Source organism: Sarcophilus harrisii, chromosome 3 (assembly GCF_902635505.1).
Source record: "Sarcophilus harrisii chromosome 3, mSarHar1.11, whole genome shotgun sequence".
NCBI classification, from domain to species: Eukaryota; Metazoa; Chordata; class Mammalia; order Dasyuromorphia; family Dasyuridae; genus Sarcophilus; species Sarcophilus harrisii.
Genome location: NC_045428.1, coordinates 118,561,084 through 118,578,358, shown reverse-complemented (window position 1 = coordinate 118,578,358; position 17,275 = coordinate 118,561,084).

Here is a 17,275-nt window from a genome sequence, read left to right as displayed (position 1 = left end):
ATAACCAAAGGGTTAGCATATGGGTCCTTCCTTCCTACAAAAGGTATGTGATGCATGAATAGGAAGGTGACTAAATAAAATTATAACTATGTGCATCATCCATGAAAAGGTCTGAGAAAAGAATCAACAAAACCTGGGAAAAAAGAGCATGGAATTTTATGTATCATACCACTCCTCCTACTTCTTTTAATCATGCGACCTCAAATTAAATATATTTTATAAATATAGAATCCATGAAGCCCACTCCCTCCTGGGTGAAATAGGATACTGTGTTCTACTTCAGGAATGGAATTACGGACTATCACGAAGTCAATTGTAAACCTGCCCCAAATCAAAAGAATAGGAATTACAACCAGTCTTATGCTGGTGGCTGAAGTCAAATGAGAGAACCCTATATAGATGGGGAAAAATGACATAAATCTAAGAGAAAGAGGGAAAAAGAAACACTTAAGAGAAAACTTTTAAATTCCTCTTTACATGGAGACTTAGAACACTCCTTCATAAATTGAGAGAGTTGGATTAGGTGACCTCTGAATTTCCCTATAGTTCTATGATTCCATGATCTAAAAAAGAAATCATTCCTCTTTCTTGACAGTAATATCCCTAAGTTATGTGTTCATAAAACTATGACCAGAGGAGAAGCAATATGACTCGTTTTCTCATGGATCACTCATCACCTCTTGTGATTGCAGGCAATTTAAAAATTTTGTTCTCCATTGTAATGATAGCTTTACTTGTAGGGTCCACAGGGACTCTCTCTGCAACTGCATGGAAAGTTCATTTGCTAGGTCACTTCCCACATTTTCAGATCTGGAAGTATAATAACTGAGAAATATTAAGTCACATATGAGTCTGAGATTAGTGAGCATGATATGCTGGTAATTATTGGATTTGATGATAAATTATGTGAATGCAATTCCAGGATCTCTATTTTATTGTATGTATTTACATTTAGTAAACTATTTAGTCTCTCTGGATCTCAGTTTTCTCATCTTTTAAATGAAGGTATTGGGAGAACCCTCCCAATTAAAATATGTAATTCTAAAACTTAGCTTTTCTGCATTAGTTACTTTTACTATTAATGTCCATAAATAGAAATCAGTTTTCTACCTAGGATTCCACAGCATATTGCTTTTAATAAAAGATTTTATATAGTCCAGGCAATAGAAGGTTGATCCATAGCTTGAACATTACTTGGGTAATGTCTTATGTCCTATCACTCAGATAAACAGTAAGCATCTTTGAGGCATGAAAAGGGCAGCTGAAATAACTATTGTGCTAATTGTAGTTGCTGCCTCTCTGGTGGGTTAGAGTACCAATGTTATACAGCATTATAAATGCTTGTAAATAACATATAGGATTTTAAAAAATCTACTGCTATCCCATTTACATTCACCATTATGATTATTGTGTATTTCCCTCCATTCCATTTTCTTCCTGTTTAGACTTCTATTTCCTTTTATTCTTTATTCATCCTCATCATAGTTTTGCTTGTGACCATCATCTCCTCCTTACTTGGGTAATGTCTTATGTCCTATCACTCAGATAAACAGTAAGCATCTTTGAGGCATGAAATGGGCAGCTGAAATAACTATTGTGCTAATTGTGGTTGCTGCCTCTCTGGTGGGTTAGAGTACCAATGTTATACAGCATTATAAATGCTTGTAAATAACATATAGGATTTTAAAAAATCTACTGCTATCCCATTTACATTCACCATTATGATTATTGTGTATTTCCCTCCATTCCATTTTCTTCCTGTTTAGACTTCTATTTCCTTTTATTCTTTATTCATCCTCATCAAAGTTTTGCTTGTGACCATCATCTCCTCCAATTTCCCTTCCTTTCTATAAGTCCCTCCCTCCTATTTTCCACCTTGCTCCCTTCATTTAACCTCTTTCCTTCTACTTCTCTCTATGGTAAGATAGATTTCTATACTCAATTGATTGTATCTATTTCCCCAGTTTGAGCCAATTCTGATGAAAGTAAGATTCAAGTGATGTCTGTAGCTCATTCTCCCATCATCTCCTCTGCTGTAATAAATCTTTCATGCCTCTTCATGTGGATAATTTATACCATTCTACCTCTTCCTTTCTTCTACTTCCAGTGTAATCCTTGTTCACCCCTCAATTTTTATATGATTTCCTCAAAATTACCTTATGCCCACATCCTTTGTATAAACTTCTACCTGCACTAATAGTGATGTAGCTCTTTAGAATTTTAAGTATCATCTTGTAAAAAATTTAGCCTTTTTTAATGCCTCATGATTTTCATTTTCCCTTTGTACTTTTATGCTTTTCTTGAGTCTTGAAATTGAAAATCATATTTTTTGTTCAATTCTGGACTTTGCATCAGGAAAACTTGAAAGCCTTTTATTTCATTGAATGACCATTTTTTACGCCTGAAGAATTATATTCAGTTTTACGGGGTAGGTAATTTTTGGTCATGATCTTAGCTCTTTTGCCTTCTGGAATATCATAATCCATGTTCTTTGATCTTTTAATGCAGAAGCTGCTGAAATTGGTGTAATCCTGACTATGGCTCTTTGATATTGAATGATTTTTTTCTGTTTGTAGTATTGACCTGAGAGGTTTTGAAATTGAGTATAATATCCTTGGGAGTCTTAATTTTGGGATTCTTTTTGAAGGTGATAGGTAGATTTTACCCTCCAAATCTAGGGTTCCAAGGCAATTTTCTTTTATACTTTCTTGAACTATGCTATCTCTTTTTTTAAATTATAGTTTTCAGGTAGTTCAATAATTTTTATTTTATTTATGTAGTATGTATTTTATGTTTGTATTTAATTTTTTATTTCTTAATCTATTTTTCAAGTTAGTTGTTTTTCCAATGAGATATTTTACATTTTGTTTCTATTTTTCATACTCTTGATTTTGTTTGACTGATTTTTGATATATTGTTGAATTAGTAACTTCCACTTACCCAATACTCATTTTTAAGGAGCAATTTTCTTTAGTTAATTTTTTAAACTCCTTTTCCATTTGGCCATTTCTACTTTTTAAGAAGCTGTTTTCTTCAGTAAAATTTTGTGTATCTTTTCCCCATTTCTGTGCTTCCTTTATCAAGCAACTTACTTTTTAAAATGATTCTCTTACATTACTCTCATTTATTTTCCAAATTTTTCTTCTAACTCTCATGTTGTTTTTAAATGCCTTTTTGAGCTTGTCCAAGAATTCTTTTTGGGCTTGAGACTAATTCATATTTTAATTTGAGGTTTTACATATAGGCATTTTGACATTTTTGTCTTCCTCTGAGTTTGTGTCTTAATCTTCCCTGTCACCATAATTACTTTCTGTAGTTATTTTGTGTGATTATTAATTTTTTACTCATTTTTCCAATTCATTTTATTACTATTAAAGTTGAACTTTGCTCACAAGGTAGAAGGGGCATTATCCTGAGCTTTTTGCGAAGGGGGCTGCAGGCCCTGGATATTTGTCTGGTGCTGCTCTAGTGCTGTTCTAAGGCCTGCATAGGATCCTCATGCTGCACTGGAGCCGTAGGGGCCTGATGGCTTACCTGGTGCTCAGTTGGGGGTGAGGGGTGGAAGTGGAGGATGGTATATGTGGTGAATAATGCTGTGTAGTGCCATAGGGGCTTGTCCTGGTGCCTCATCTGATATTGTGCTAAGGCTTGCAGGGTAGGAAGGTGGGGGATGAGTGGTTCTGTAAAAGGGCAGGAGGTAGGACTAGTTACTTATCTGCTGCTGCAATGTCACCTCCATGCCTCAGTCACTGATCTGTTCTGCAGGTCAGAGCTTCCTGCTGGCTTGCTCAGTGAGGGTCTGCTGCTGGCTTACCAGAATGGGCTGTGCTCTTTTTTAGGATTTTTACCCTAGTAAGACAGACCTTTCCTGCTGACTTTCCAAGTTGTTGTCAACTAGAAAATTTTTACTCCATCTTTTTATTAGTTCTGCTGTTGCAGAATTAATTTTGGGGTTTTATTTTATAGTTGTTTGTATATTTTAGTACAGTTTTACAATTCTATAGTTGTAATATGGGAGAGTTCAGATGATTTCCTGCTTACTCTGTCATCTTGGCTTCTGAAAGTCTTTCCAAATACATTTTGCCAACTCATGTTTTCATTCTTATCTGAACTGTCTATGCTTAGTACATTCACATAGTTACATGATTGTGTTTATATCAAAGTGGCACATTTTCAGAAAGCTCTTCCAATGTTAGCCAAACAATTGTAGCTCACTTAAATCAGTCTGTGTGCCCAGATCAATGCAGAAGGCTCAGTGTGAAGATCGTGTATTTTAAGATCAGCACGAGACAGGAATTCAGGTTAGGGGAAAATCGTCAGTCTTTATTCTCAGTGAAGAAGGATCGGAGGTGGAAGAGAATCGGCGATAGCAATGTGTGCAGCTGAGTCAAGAAGCTAGCTCGACCAGCAGCCACACAACCAGCAGCTCGGAGTCTCGAACCCAGCCCAATCTCCCCCAGCTTCTCTTCCTGTCTCTCTCCCTCCCTCCACCCACCAAAATCGTCATTTCCTATACAACACATCAGGACTTGCATGGAGAGTGGGCAGGGACCATTCTTTATCCAATCATGTATATTAATAGAGTATAGCCCAATTATTATCTAGCCTCATGTACTTGGGACCTCAGTGCATCAGCTCAAACCTCAGCCCATTACATTTCCCGCTTTCTTTTATTTTAGAACACCGGTGGTCATGCCATCCCTGACTCCTCAGGGAGGTCAGAGCCCCCAAGGGGAGGTGATCACAGCCTCCCTAACTTCTCAGGGAAGGAGGTGAAAGCACTAAAAAGGAGATAATCACGCCCTACCTGACATCTCAGGAAGGGAGATGAAAAGCACCAAAGGGAAATGGGGGTTGCTAGCGGGTTTCTGGGCTGAAGGGTCTTATTATGCACAAACCCATCAGCATGGGAGGTATTACACAAAGCACATAGCAATAACGCAGAGGCTATTAGGGATGACCCTCCCCTCAGTCAGTGCAGGCTCGATGTGGTGTAACAAACATGAATTGTACACGCAAGTAGCGGAATAGCAAACAATATAAATCAACATGGTGTTGGAAAAGATCACCAGAAGTCCTAGAAGGTGGGTATGTAAACAACAGTCACACATACATCTTCTTCATCAGCCAAGAGATAGTCCAAAACCAATCTATTGTCCATTGTTCACATGTCAGGGAATCCAATGATCCCCTGAGTTTTGAAGTCCTGAAAAAGTCTTTTTATGTGTTAGGGAATCCAATGATTCCAGCAGATTTTGAAGTGTTGTAACAGTCTTATCATTTCTCAGAGAATCCAATGATTCCTGAGAGTTTTCAAGTCCTATGTCTCAGAGAATCCAATGATTCCTGAGGGTTTTCAAGTCCTATGGCTCAGAGAATCCAATGATTCCTGAGGGTTTTGAAGTCCAACAATCTTTGATGTCCATGAGTCAAACGCCATAACTGCCACGCTCTTTTCAATGGTGAGCACAATCAGCAACAGCACCACCGATATTTCTTGGGTCTTCTCCTTTGTTTCAAAGGTCTGCTCCGTCTCTCTGTGATGGACAAGGCGAATATGGCTCGTTGGCACCCATCTGATTCCTTCTCCACCTGTAGAGATACAAGCAAACCCTCTCCCCAAAGCAGTTAGCCTATCTGGTCCTTTCCATTCACCACTTTCTGGTTCCCTCCACATCACCTGGCGATTATCTAAAGATAGTGGAGCTTGCTCGACTGGACACTGACCTTCCGGTGGGTTATAAAACCTGTCAGCCGGAGCCAGTGCATCTTTGATCAAAATCAAGAAGTTAATAGTATAAAGAGCTAGATTTAGAAGTTCTCTAGGGTTACCTGTGGCTCCTTTCTTTGTTTTTGGAGTAGTGTCTTAATATCTCTGTTTCTCCTCTCCACTATTGCCTGTCCTTGAGGATTAAAAGGTATGCCCGTGGTGTGTAAAATCTTATACTGTGCACAAAAGTGTGCAAAATGTTTCGAAGTATAAGCAGGACCATTGTCTATTTTTATTGCTTGTGGCACACCCATAATGGCAAATGCTTGTATGAGGAATTCAGTGACCACTGGGGCTGTCTCTTTTGCTGCTATTTGCCTCGGCCCGCGAGGCAGAGTGTGTGGACCCTGGAAGAAAAGAGATAAGGGCAAGAGAGAGGGGACCGCAAAATGGAGGCAAGTCAAATCATTCTGATCAAGCCTCATTTTAATGGGTGCAATAGTACAGATATATATAGCAGTAGAAAAGAAGGCAGGGTTGTACAAACACAGTACAGGGTGGGGGTCCATGACAAAGGGTTGGTATCCCGCCCAAGGATGAGCTGCTCAGATGTTTCTGGTGGCAGAAAGCTTTATGATGTGATTAGGGGATGCCTAGATACCTGCCTATTCAAAGTTAGAATGTGATTAGGAGATTCCTATTCAGGAAGTCTTTGGTATGATGAGATTAGGAGATTCCAACCTATTCAAGGTTGGCCTTATGTGGCTGTAGATTAGTGCCAGCTCCCCACAGGTCCCCCTTTTTTCATTTATATTAAAAGAATCAAATGTAGAATTTTTCATTTCTCGACCTGTGCCTGGCTTAGGTTGTTCCTATGGGGAAAAGCCTTACCCGTCATAGGAAGGATGTGCAGAAACGTCTCTTCCTGGCTTAGGTCGGCTAGTCCTTGAGGAATCTTACCTGTCATTGACTAACCAGGTCGAAAATTTCTATTGCTCATATGAGCATCAAGGGGATCATCACCAGTCTCAAGGCGGTGATAGTGTACATGAATGAGTTTGGCCAGGGCACTATCTACTTGGGGGAAAAAAGCAAAAGAAGGCCAAACCTGTGGGGAGCCGGCACTAATCTACAGCCACATAAGGCCAACCTTGAATAGGTTGGAATCTCCTAATCGCATCATACCAAAGACTTCCTGAATAGGAGTCTCCTAATCACATTCTAACTTTGAATAGGCAGGTATCTAGGCATCCCCTAATCACATCATAAAGCTTTCTGCCACCAGAAACATCTGAGCAGCTCATCCTTGGGCGGGATACCAACCCTTTGTCATGGACCCCCACCCTGTACTGTGTTTGTACAACCCTGCCTTCTTTTCTACTGCTATATATATCTGTACTATTGCACCCATTAAAATGAGGCTTGATCAGAATGATTTGACTTACCTCCATTTTGCGGTCCCCTCTCTCTTGCCCTTATCTCTTTTCTTCCAGGGTCCACACACTCTGCCTCGCGGGCCGAGGCATATGGCGCCCCACGTTGGGCGCCAAATGTGAAGATCGTGTATTTTAAGATCAGCACGAGACAGGAATTCAGGTTAGGGGAAAATCGTCAGTCTTTATTCTCAGTGAAGAAGGATCGGAGGTGGAAGAGAATCGGCGATAACAATGTGTGCAGCTGAGTCAAGAAGCTAGCTCGACCAGCAGCCACACAACCAGCAGCTCAGAGTCTTGAACCCAGCCCAATCTCCCCCAGGTTCTCTTCCTGTCTCTCTCCCTGCCTCCACCCACCAAAATCGTCATTTCCTATACAACACATCAGGACTTGCATGGAAAGTGGGCAGGGACCATTCTTTATCCAATCATGTATATTAATAGAGTATAGCCCAATTACTATCTAGCCTCATGTACTTGGGACCTCAGTGCATCAGCTCAAACCTCAGCCCATTACAGCTCAGCACTTGGAGAGTGGCACCTTTGTTAGTATGTGTCTCCTGATGTGAACTTCATACTGCAATTTTTTTTATATCAATAAGTTATGGTGGAATAGATTTACTAAATGTTTCTTTTCCTTAAATCCATAATTGCATAATAATAGTGTCACTCATCATCTTGATAACCACACTTTTATCCAAATCATTAGGAAAATATTTGAATAGAAGAGGCCTAAAGTATAGACTCCTTCTAGGTTCATTTCCATGTGTTCATCCACACTATTGTCATAAGTGTTGTAACCCCGGGTTCCAGAGAAATGCCTTTTGAAGCATTTTCCATTTAAATTCAAAAGTCAATAAAAACCTTCTCCTCTATATGGAGCAATGATTCCCTGAAATGGGATCAAAGCCATTCCATTATATACCATTACACTTTCATGGAAGTAGACTCCCTCAGTCTCTTTTATGTGGGGATTGCATTGGCTAAGCTTGATATACTTGTGTATAAGGGCTGGTCTTGGCCAGTCTTCTTTATAATATTCAAGAGAAGAGTTGAAAATGAAGAGGGTTGAGGATTGATATATCTATCATTGAAAAGGGTGTATTATATACCCCACATGAATAAGTGATCTACATCTCTATGTCTTACTCATAAGAATATCATTAAAAAATTAAAAATAAGGGGCAGATAGGGGGAGCAGTGGATAGAGCACTAGCCCTGAAGTCAGGAGGACTTGAGTTCAAATCTGGTCTCATTCATTTAACACTTCCTAGCTGTGTGACCCTGGGCAAGTCACTTAATCCCAATTACTTCAGCAAATAAATAAATAAAATAAAATAAAAATAAAAGCAAATCTTTTTGGATACTTTGCCAAAATCCAGGTAAGTTGCGTTCATGATACTTTCCTGATTTATTAGTCTAATAAACCTGTTAAAAAAAGTTAAATGAAATTAAACTAAAATGACTTATTTTTAATGAACCCACACTGGCTTATAATGATTTTCTTTTCCTTATCAAAGTGTTCACTAACTGTAATTTTAAATTCTATTCAAACTCATTTATCGGTAGCTTCAAATATCTGCCATTTTCAAAATTTGGCATGTTTGATCAATTATAGTAACATACACATCCTGACTTAGGGTAATTCCAATGGACCCTGACTCCTCAGCATGGCAAGCCCACCTCAAAGAAGGCACTGTGCTCTGTGTGCAAAGCATAATTTTAGTAGATCAAAAAAAATGAGATGCACAAATTTAGACAAATTTCCATTCCAAATATTTAAACAGTTAGTGCCCAAACTGTGAGAGAGCTTGCCAAGTTTGTATTGTTCAACCATACTTGGAAAAACTGTACCTTGACTCCAACATAGTGATATCATTTTGGTGTTCTTTGAGAATGAGGGACAACAAACAACCATTGCTTTGTGGTCTAGTGACAAATGTTTTTCATATGTAGAGTTGGTGGTTATAGAAGAAAACTTTTATTAAAACAAACTTTTATTAAACTTTTATTAAAACAATGATTAAATGCCACTTCAAATATTACCAGGTTGATTATGCACAAATTATTTAAATTCTCTGATTAGTTTCTTTCCAGCTAGGTAGCAGTAGATAGAACTCTGGACCTAGAGCTAAGAAGATCTCAGTTCAAATCCAATCTAAGACACTATGATCCTGGAGGAGACTACCTCTGTCTGCCTCATTTTCCTCATCTCTAAAATGAAGATAATACCTACCTCTTGAGGTTTTTTTGAGGATCAAATGAAATATTAATTGTAAAGGACTTAGCAGAGTGCCTGACACGTAGTAGATGCTTAATAAATCAATTCTTTGTTGCTTTATCCTTCATTCCTTTGTTTTTTCCATTCCTTCATTCCTTCTTTTCTTCCTTTCTTCCTTTCCTTTGTCCTTCCCCTTACTTCATCCCTTCCATCTATTGCATAGTAGAAGAACAGGAAGTTGAAGGGATGGTTGATGAATTGGAAAATGGTTAAACATGTTGTGGTATATGATTATGATGGAATACTATTGTACTATAAAAATGATAAGTAGGTTTTTGAAACCTGGAAAGACTTACATGAACAAAGCAAAGTAAAATGAGCTGAATACCAGAACACTGCACACAATAACTGCAATATTGGGAGATGATCAACTGTGAAAGACTTAGCTATTCTGATGAAGAAAATGATCCTAGAAAATTTGAAAAGACTCATGATGAGTCTATCTACCTCTAGAAAGATAATGATGAACTCCAAGTTCAGATTGAAGCATATTTTTTATACTTTATTTTTCTGGGTATTGCATATGAGCGTATTTTCATTTATACCATGACCAATATGAAAATGTATTTTACATGACTTCATACATATAATCGATTTTATATCGCTTGCCTTCTCAAAGAAAGAGGGGGGTTGGGAGGAAAGGAGAGAATTTAGAATTCAAAATTTTCAAAAATGAATATTCAAAATATTTGGGAAATATTTAATGAAATAAATAAAGATATCAGAAAAACATAATAGCATATTCCAGCAAGTATTTTATAGGATTGTAGTGAGTATCAGATGAGAATCTTTATCTTAAAATGTTTTATAAGTTAAGATTATTATTACTGTCACTTTTAGTACTCTAGTATTTTACTACTGTTTAGCAGCAGACAGACGAAAAGTTTCCAAAAACCACAAGAATCCACCTTTAAGTCATGTCATAACTTACTGACTTAAGGAAATTTAATCACCACAGTATACTACAAAGAGTTGTTGAGTTTTTTAAGAAGAGTCATTGATAAGTATGAGTCTGAGAGGCACAGTTCCAAATGATGAAATGTACCAACAGTTGCAACTGTAGCCACAAACAAAACCACACATTTTGTGTCTGGGCAGTATGGAAAGGCCTGTTTGACTAATCATTGTTAATTTTTGCTATAGCTAAAGCTGTGATTTTCTTTTGATATCTATATCATCTTTGAAAAGGAAAGAAAAAAATGCTATTTCTATGTATCCTCCAGAGCTCCAATTTCACGTGTGAAGTTTATTTGCCATATATACCATAACCTGAACCTTTGCCTCTAATACTCACATATGCCCTGGACAATCTTCTGATCTAATTTATTTCTGATCTGAGAAAAACAAGCTGTTAATTGAGCTCCAGAAGGACTGCCTCTTTGTCTTCCAATTACACTATATCACAGAGTTTATATAAGAGAATGAATCTGAGGCCTCAAAGGAATGGAAGAGAAATTTACCTTTCAGAATGACCCCAAAGAATATGATTCATAATTAGCATAGTAATAATTGTGTAGGGGGGAAATGACAGAGTGTGGGTTACACTTTTTTTTAATGGATCAAACATTCTAACATTTATGGATCAAGCCCTCTACTATATATATCTTTCACAGGGGTTCCAAATCATGTCAGCTGAAAGCAGTCTCTTATTTAAAATTTGTACCAAATATTTTAGGTATATTCACAGTACTTAAATGTAAGAGATTTGCTTTGGACTAAAATTTGCAATGTTACTTTAGTTCTATTTTCTGCCTCTTGTTCTAATGACAGCAGTTCCATTTTGGTGATGACAGTATTCAGAGAATTTGCCAACAAAGGAGAAGGAATCTCAGAGTAGCAAAAAGGAAGTACTGGTTCAATTTGGAGATTCCTATCAATTCTAAGTATTCTAAGGTTTATTTTTAATGGTTATCCTGTCTGGACAAGATAGGAATAATCTTAAAGTAGGCTAATGGGGGTGTTTGAAATGATAATGACTAGGTGAATTATTCCTGGCTTCTTCTCTATTTCCCTAGACTCCAGAGAGCAAACTATATATATTTGGGAATATTTGCATCCAATGTCTGGGAGAACTTTTAAAAATAATTCAGTAAATAAATGTATATTCATTGACTTCTATGTACAAGGTATCCTTGTGGACTGTGGATAAAAAAAGAAAAATTAGTCTCTTTTTTCAATAAGCTTACAATCTTTGTCAGATATATGCATAAATTGAAGTATGATAAAATATAGAATGTGAGATCAAAGAAGATCAATCAATCAGTATTTATTAAGTACCTACTATTTACTAAGCATTATGCTAAGTGCTGGGGATACAAAAAGAGGCAAGTACCTGCCTTCAAGAAATTCATAATCTAATAGGAGAGATAACATGCAAATAACTATATACAAACAAGCCATATTAAAGATAAATAGGAGATCATTGTCAGAAGTCAGGCTGTAAATTTTTTTCTATGTTTTTTTCTTTACTACTATAATGTAAACATAAAGAACAACAAAATGTAATTGAAAGCTGAGAAATTGCAATAATCTGTCCTGAGACAGGAAAAGATATGACAAAGTGAATCACCCTCCTTTGACTAGACAAATGAGGAACTATGGGTTTGGAATGTTGTTTATGCTATTGCCACAGTGTCAGTTGGCGTTAGTACTTTTCTTTTTAAAATTTTATAATAATAGCTTTTTTATTTTCAAAATTCATGAAAAGATAATTTTTAACATTGATCCTTACAAAATGTTGTGTTTCAAATGTTTCTTTCTCCCCTAGACAGCAAATAATCCAATATATGTTAAATATGTATAATTTTTCTACCCATATTTTCACATTTATCATGCTGCACAAGAAAAATCATATTAAAAAGGGAAAAATGAGAAAGAAAAAAAAAGCAAACAAACTACAACAAAAAGGTGAAAATACTAAGTTATGATTCACATTGTCCCCATAGTCCTCTTTCTGTCAGACTGAAGAATTATGAAGGGTTGGAAATGACTCAGTAGAAGTTAAATTTTAGTTGGGACTTAAAAGGAAATCAAGAAAGTCAATAGTCAGATTTGAGAAGGGAGGGCATTTCAGGAAGGGAAAATGGCCAGAGAAAATGCCCAGAGCCAAGAAATGGAGTGTCTTGTTGATGAAACAGCCAGGAGGCTCGTCACTAGATTGAAGAGTATGTAGTGAGAAATAAGGGATAAGAAAACTGGACCGGTAGAAAGAGCTAACTTTTGAAGGTCTCTGAATGACAAACAGGATTTTATATTTTGATCCTGGAGGCAGTAGGGAGCCACTGGAGTTTATTGGGTATGAAGGTGACATTGTTGGACCTATATTTAGGAGAGAGAAAAACTAAATGCAATAGGAAAGCTTGGGAACAGGAAATCTCTTATTGGTGGAGTATAAAAAATCAGGAAATGCTTCAAAGAGTAGGGTATCTCAAGTTAGTTCTTAAAGGAAGAGATAATAAATAAATAAATAAATATTTACAAAATATCTACTATGTGCAGGAGCTGTCTTAAGACATTTCAACAGGCAGTTTTAAGTCCCTTAACACTCTGAGATTCTGCTATTCTTCATATACATATATATATAGAGAGAGATATATAGATATATATAGATATATATAGATATATCATTGACCAAGTGATAGAATATAGGGAGAAACAGCTGTTTTTCCCTCCAAGGGCAGAGCTAATAAAAAAATTAAAACAAAACATAGAAAATTCAAAAAAGGCTTAAAATGTAGGATGGATGTAGACAGTAGCATCTGAGGACTAGAAAGTGGGAGAAGAGAGAAAGATAATTTGATGAAAGTCAGTTTTAGGAGTAGGTCTTCTTAATGGAACAGAGCCACCAAGCCTATAAAAAGGTATAAAATTGGGGAGCAGTTGCTTGGGGAAATTTTTCCCAGGCAGAGAACAAGCATCTAGGGGAAGAACTTTTTTTTTTTTTTTTTTTTTAATGAAGCAATGGGGCAGAATTCAGGGCTGCTTACTAGAGTGCACATAGTTCTATTGTCTGTTCTGAGAACAGTTTTGACCTGGAATTGAAGAGTAGACCTGAGGCTTCGTTGTAGATGTAAAAGCCAAGAGAAAAATAATAACTATTTTGTAAAACATTTTAAAGTCATTGATTTACTGAAATTTTTTGGAAATGATATATTTGGAATTTTAAAAGTTTTCTTAGAATCCTGGTATCTTTGAAATGGAAATTGTTTTGGAGTAATTAATGTAATACAGTTATTCAGTCTTTGCCTTTAAAGTAATTTCTAAGAATTGTGCAATGATTCTTGTCCAGTAGTCCTCTTATGTAAAACTGTCTATAGTGATGTGGGAATATAATTACTATGTACTGAAAATAATCAATACTCTTTCCAACCCACAATAATTCTGTAATGAAAGGACAAGATGAATTTCAGCCTATGGGGGGCACTGCAATTTTCATTAGAAAATGTACACTCCATCTATTGATTTTTAATACAGAACTAAATATACTCTCCTTCTTGTAGACATTTAATTTAGAAATTGGTTGGATAGGTTTCTATACTAATGACCAAGTCTGAAAAGCCTGGGAGGAGAGTGGTTGGCACTGCATGCATTTGTTCTTTAGAGATTAAAAATGAGGAAGTTACGGCCTTGCTTGCTTCAGATAGAAGAGTAAGATTAAGTAAGAGTTTATAGAAGAGTAAGATTAAGTCCATAAGTTTTGAAATGGAAGTAAGTAGGTTCCTGTTTCCTCTTGAGAATGTCTAATGTTGAGAGAGTATGGTACAGTGGGAAGAACATTCATTTGAAATCATAAGATTTGAATTGAGTTTTTAGTTTGATACTTATTAGCTAGATAACTCTGGGCAAGTCCCCTAAACTTTCCAAATTTCATATCTGCATTTATATATCTCTTCTTTTGTAATGGAGATAATAATATATAGTAGCACTATATAGTAAAGAGTAGGCTCTGGAGACAGGAAACACTGTATTCAAATCTAGCCTCTTACAGGAAATTGTATCTGATTATGGATTGCAGGGAAGATTCTGATCAACATCGGCAGAGGGAGGTTCCCTACTAATTATTGCCTTTACCAATGAAATTTTCATTATTAATTTTAGTGAAGTCACGGGTCCATTCCCCTCCCACCAAATAATTCTTGTACTATCTACCTTAACCCAGTTATTATCTTGAGAAAAGTACTTTGTAAATCTCAGAGCACCATATAATTACAACTTACTATTATTATTAAGATAATAATACATAAAAGAGCTAGAATTATACTTCATTATTTAAAAATAAAGCACTGTAATTTTATGAGAAAACCAAATTGAACAGAATGCATTTTTATATTCTCAAACTAAGAAAGTTACTTTAGATAAGTAAAAACACTAAAACGAATATTGCATGTATTTCAATTTTGTTTAAAATTTCAATGTCAAAATTTTTCACAAAGACAAAAAAGGATTACCAACTCCCTACCCTATTCTAGCCTCCTACATTCTACTCCCAACCTTCAAAATTCTATATACCTAGCAAGGAAGCACTGAGTAATCCATTCATTCTATTCATACAAGATTTTCTCATACAAATAAAGTAGCTTTTAGAACATCTCTCAGTGCCCATTTTTATTTTAGAAACAATTCTATTAGGATTTCCTGATCTATAGCAATTTGAAAACAGCTAAAGAGATTGCACTGATAGAATTGTATTGACATTAGTAAGAAATGATAGCTGATAACTAACAAGAAGGGAAAAATAAAAATAAAAAAAAAAAGTAAAAAGCAGATGCAAAATCCTGGGCTTATTTAGTATAGAGGTAAATAGCACTAAATATCTTGATACCCACTCGATACCACTTTATTAAATGATAGTACACGATATTCAAAATGATCATAGGATCTTAAAGCTAAAAGGGATATTTGAGACTAGTGTAACTTCACCAAAACATACTTATCTTTTATAGGCAAGGGAACTGAGCCCCAGAGGAAGGTAAGAGAATTGCTCACAGAGGTAGAAAGGAATGACTGAATAATCAAGGAGAAAAGTTAAATGATGTTCAGTATACCTATTTAAGAAGACAAGGAAATGCATGATATAATTTTGTAAGTGAAAATAGTTTAAAAATAACCTAAATTTTGATGCTTATGCAAGCTACAGTTAACTTTAAAAAACTCCTTTGTAGAGAAAAGTTTATTTCTGGCTAATGCCAATTAAATGAGGTACTACTATACATAATCTTTATCTTTGAATTCCATTACAATGTGTGTATATATCTATATCTCTATAAAGATTTCCATATATATGGATACGGATATTTAGGCATAGACAAAAATGTTATATAATGCATAATGTATATATGTACATATATTCTATATGTACATATGCTATACATATGTGTACATATAAATATACCACATGTACATGTACTTTATAAGTTGTAGATAGCATAATCTAATAATTTTTATGATTGGTACTGATATTGTTGGGACATAACTCAGAAAAATACCAAAGACTTTTATATATGTAGGCCTGGTCAAGAGCCCCACCAGAGAACCACAAAGTAGGGAACACCAGAAATTATGTAATTAAAAGAAATACTCTGTCTTAAATTTCAAGTTCTTCATTAAAGTCATTGCATGGAAGTTAAACTAAGGAAACTGAGAATTAGAGGAGTTCAGTGAATTACTCAATGTCACAAAGGTGGTAAATATCAGAATCAGGATTTTCATCTAGGTCCTCTGATTCTAGACAATGTTCTTTCCACTGTGTAAGAATATCTTCCTAAAAGAAAAGTCTTTGTCTCATTTTAATCCCCTATTCCAAGTGGCATCATCCCCCAAATACTACCATTGGAAACTCTACTCCTAAGGATCTATTCTCAGTGGTCTGACACAAACACACACACATACACACACACACTGCCAGAAAAAAATGATGGTGTTGATAATAGCAACAATAGCTAATACTGAAAAGAAAACATTTCATTATTTCCAAAAGCCTTATTAAGTATACTGTTAAATAGCCTGAGTGCACTGGGAGTTGCCTGGTTAGCTTCCTAGAGTTAGTATAGGCAGGTTTCCTGTTTCTTGAGCTCTGATTGTATAGTTCTAAGAGCCTGCCAAACATCACCATCTGGATATTCTTTGGATATCTCAAATCAATTCATTATTTTTCTCCCAAAGCCTTTTCTCTTATTTCTGTGAAGGGTACCATTATCCTTTGAGTTAGCTAAGGTCACAACCTAGAAGTTTGCCATGATTCTTCAGTCTTAGTATTCCTAATAATCTATCAATTTTCCCATCTTGCAAATTCTGCTTCTACAACATCTTATGCATTAGTCCCATTTTCTTTACATACATGATCACCATAGTCATTCATGTCATCATTAGCTTGCCTGAAACATAGCAGTAGTCTGTTAATTCATTTCTCTGCATCCAGCTTCCCCTTTCTCTCCAGTTCATCCTTTCCACAACTGGTACCACAAGATGGGCATTTCTAAAACACAAGAGTGACTGTGTCACTCTATACTCAAAAATCTTAAAAGTCTCTATATTCTCATTGGGATGAAATATAAGCAAGTTTCTTTTTGCTTTTAATATACTTCACAATCTAACTCAAGCCTAGGTTTCTAGACTGATTATATATATAGATTATATATTCTAGACTGATTATATATTCCTCATCATGAATTCTATGCTTCATTAGAATTAGATGGCTTAAAAGTCCTTCATATTTATTCATACAATTTTCTCTCTTCATTCTTTTATGCCACCTAACATGTCCAGATGGTTTTTCCTTTTCACTTTAACCTCCTGCAACCCCTAGCTCCTTTTGAAGTTCTGTTTAAATATCAATTCCTACAGGAGACCTTT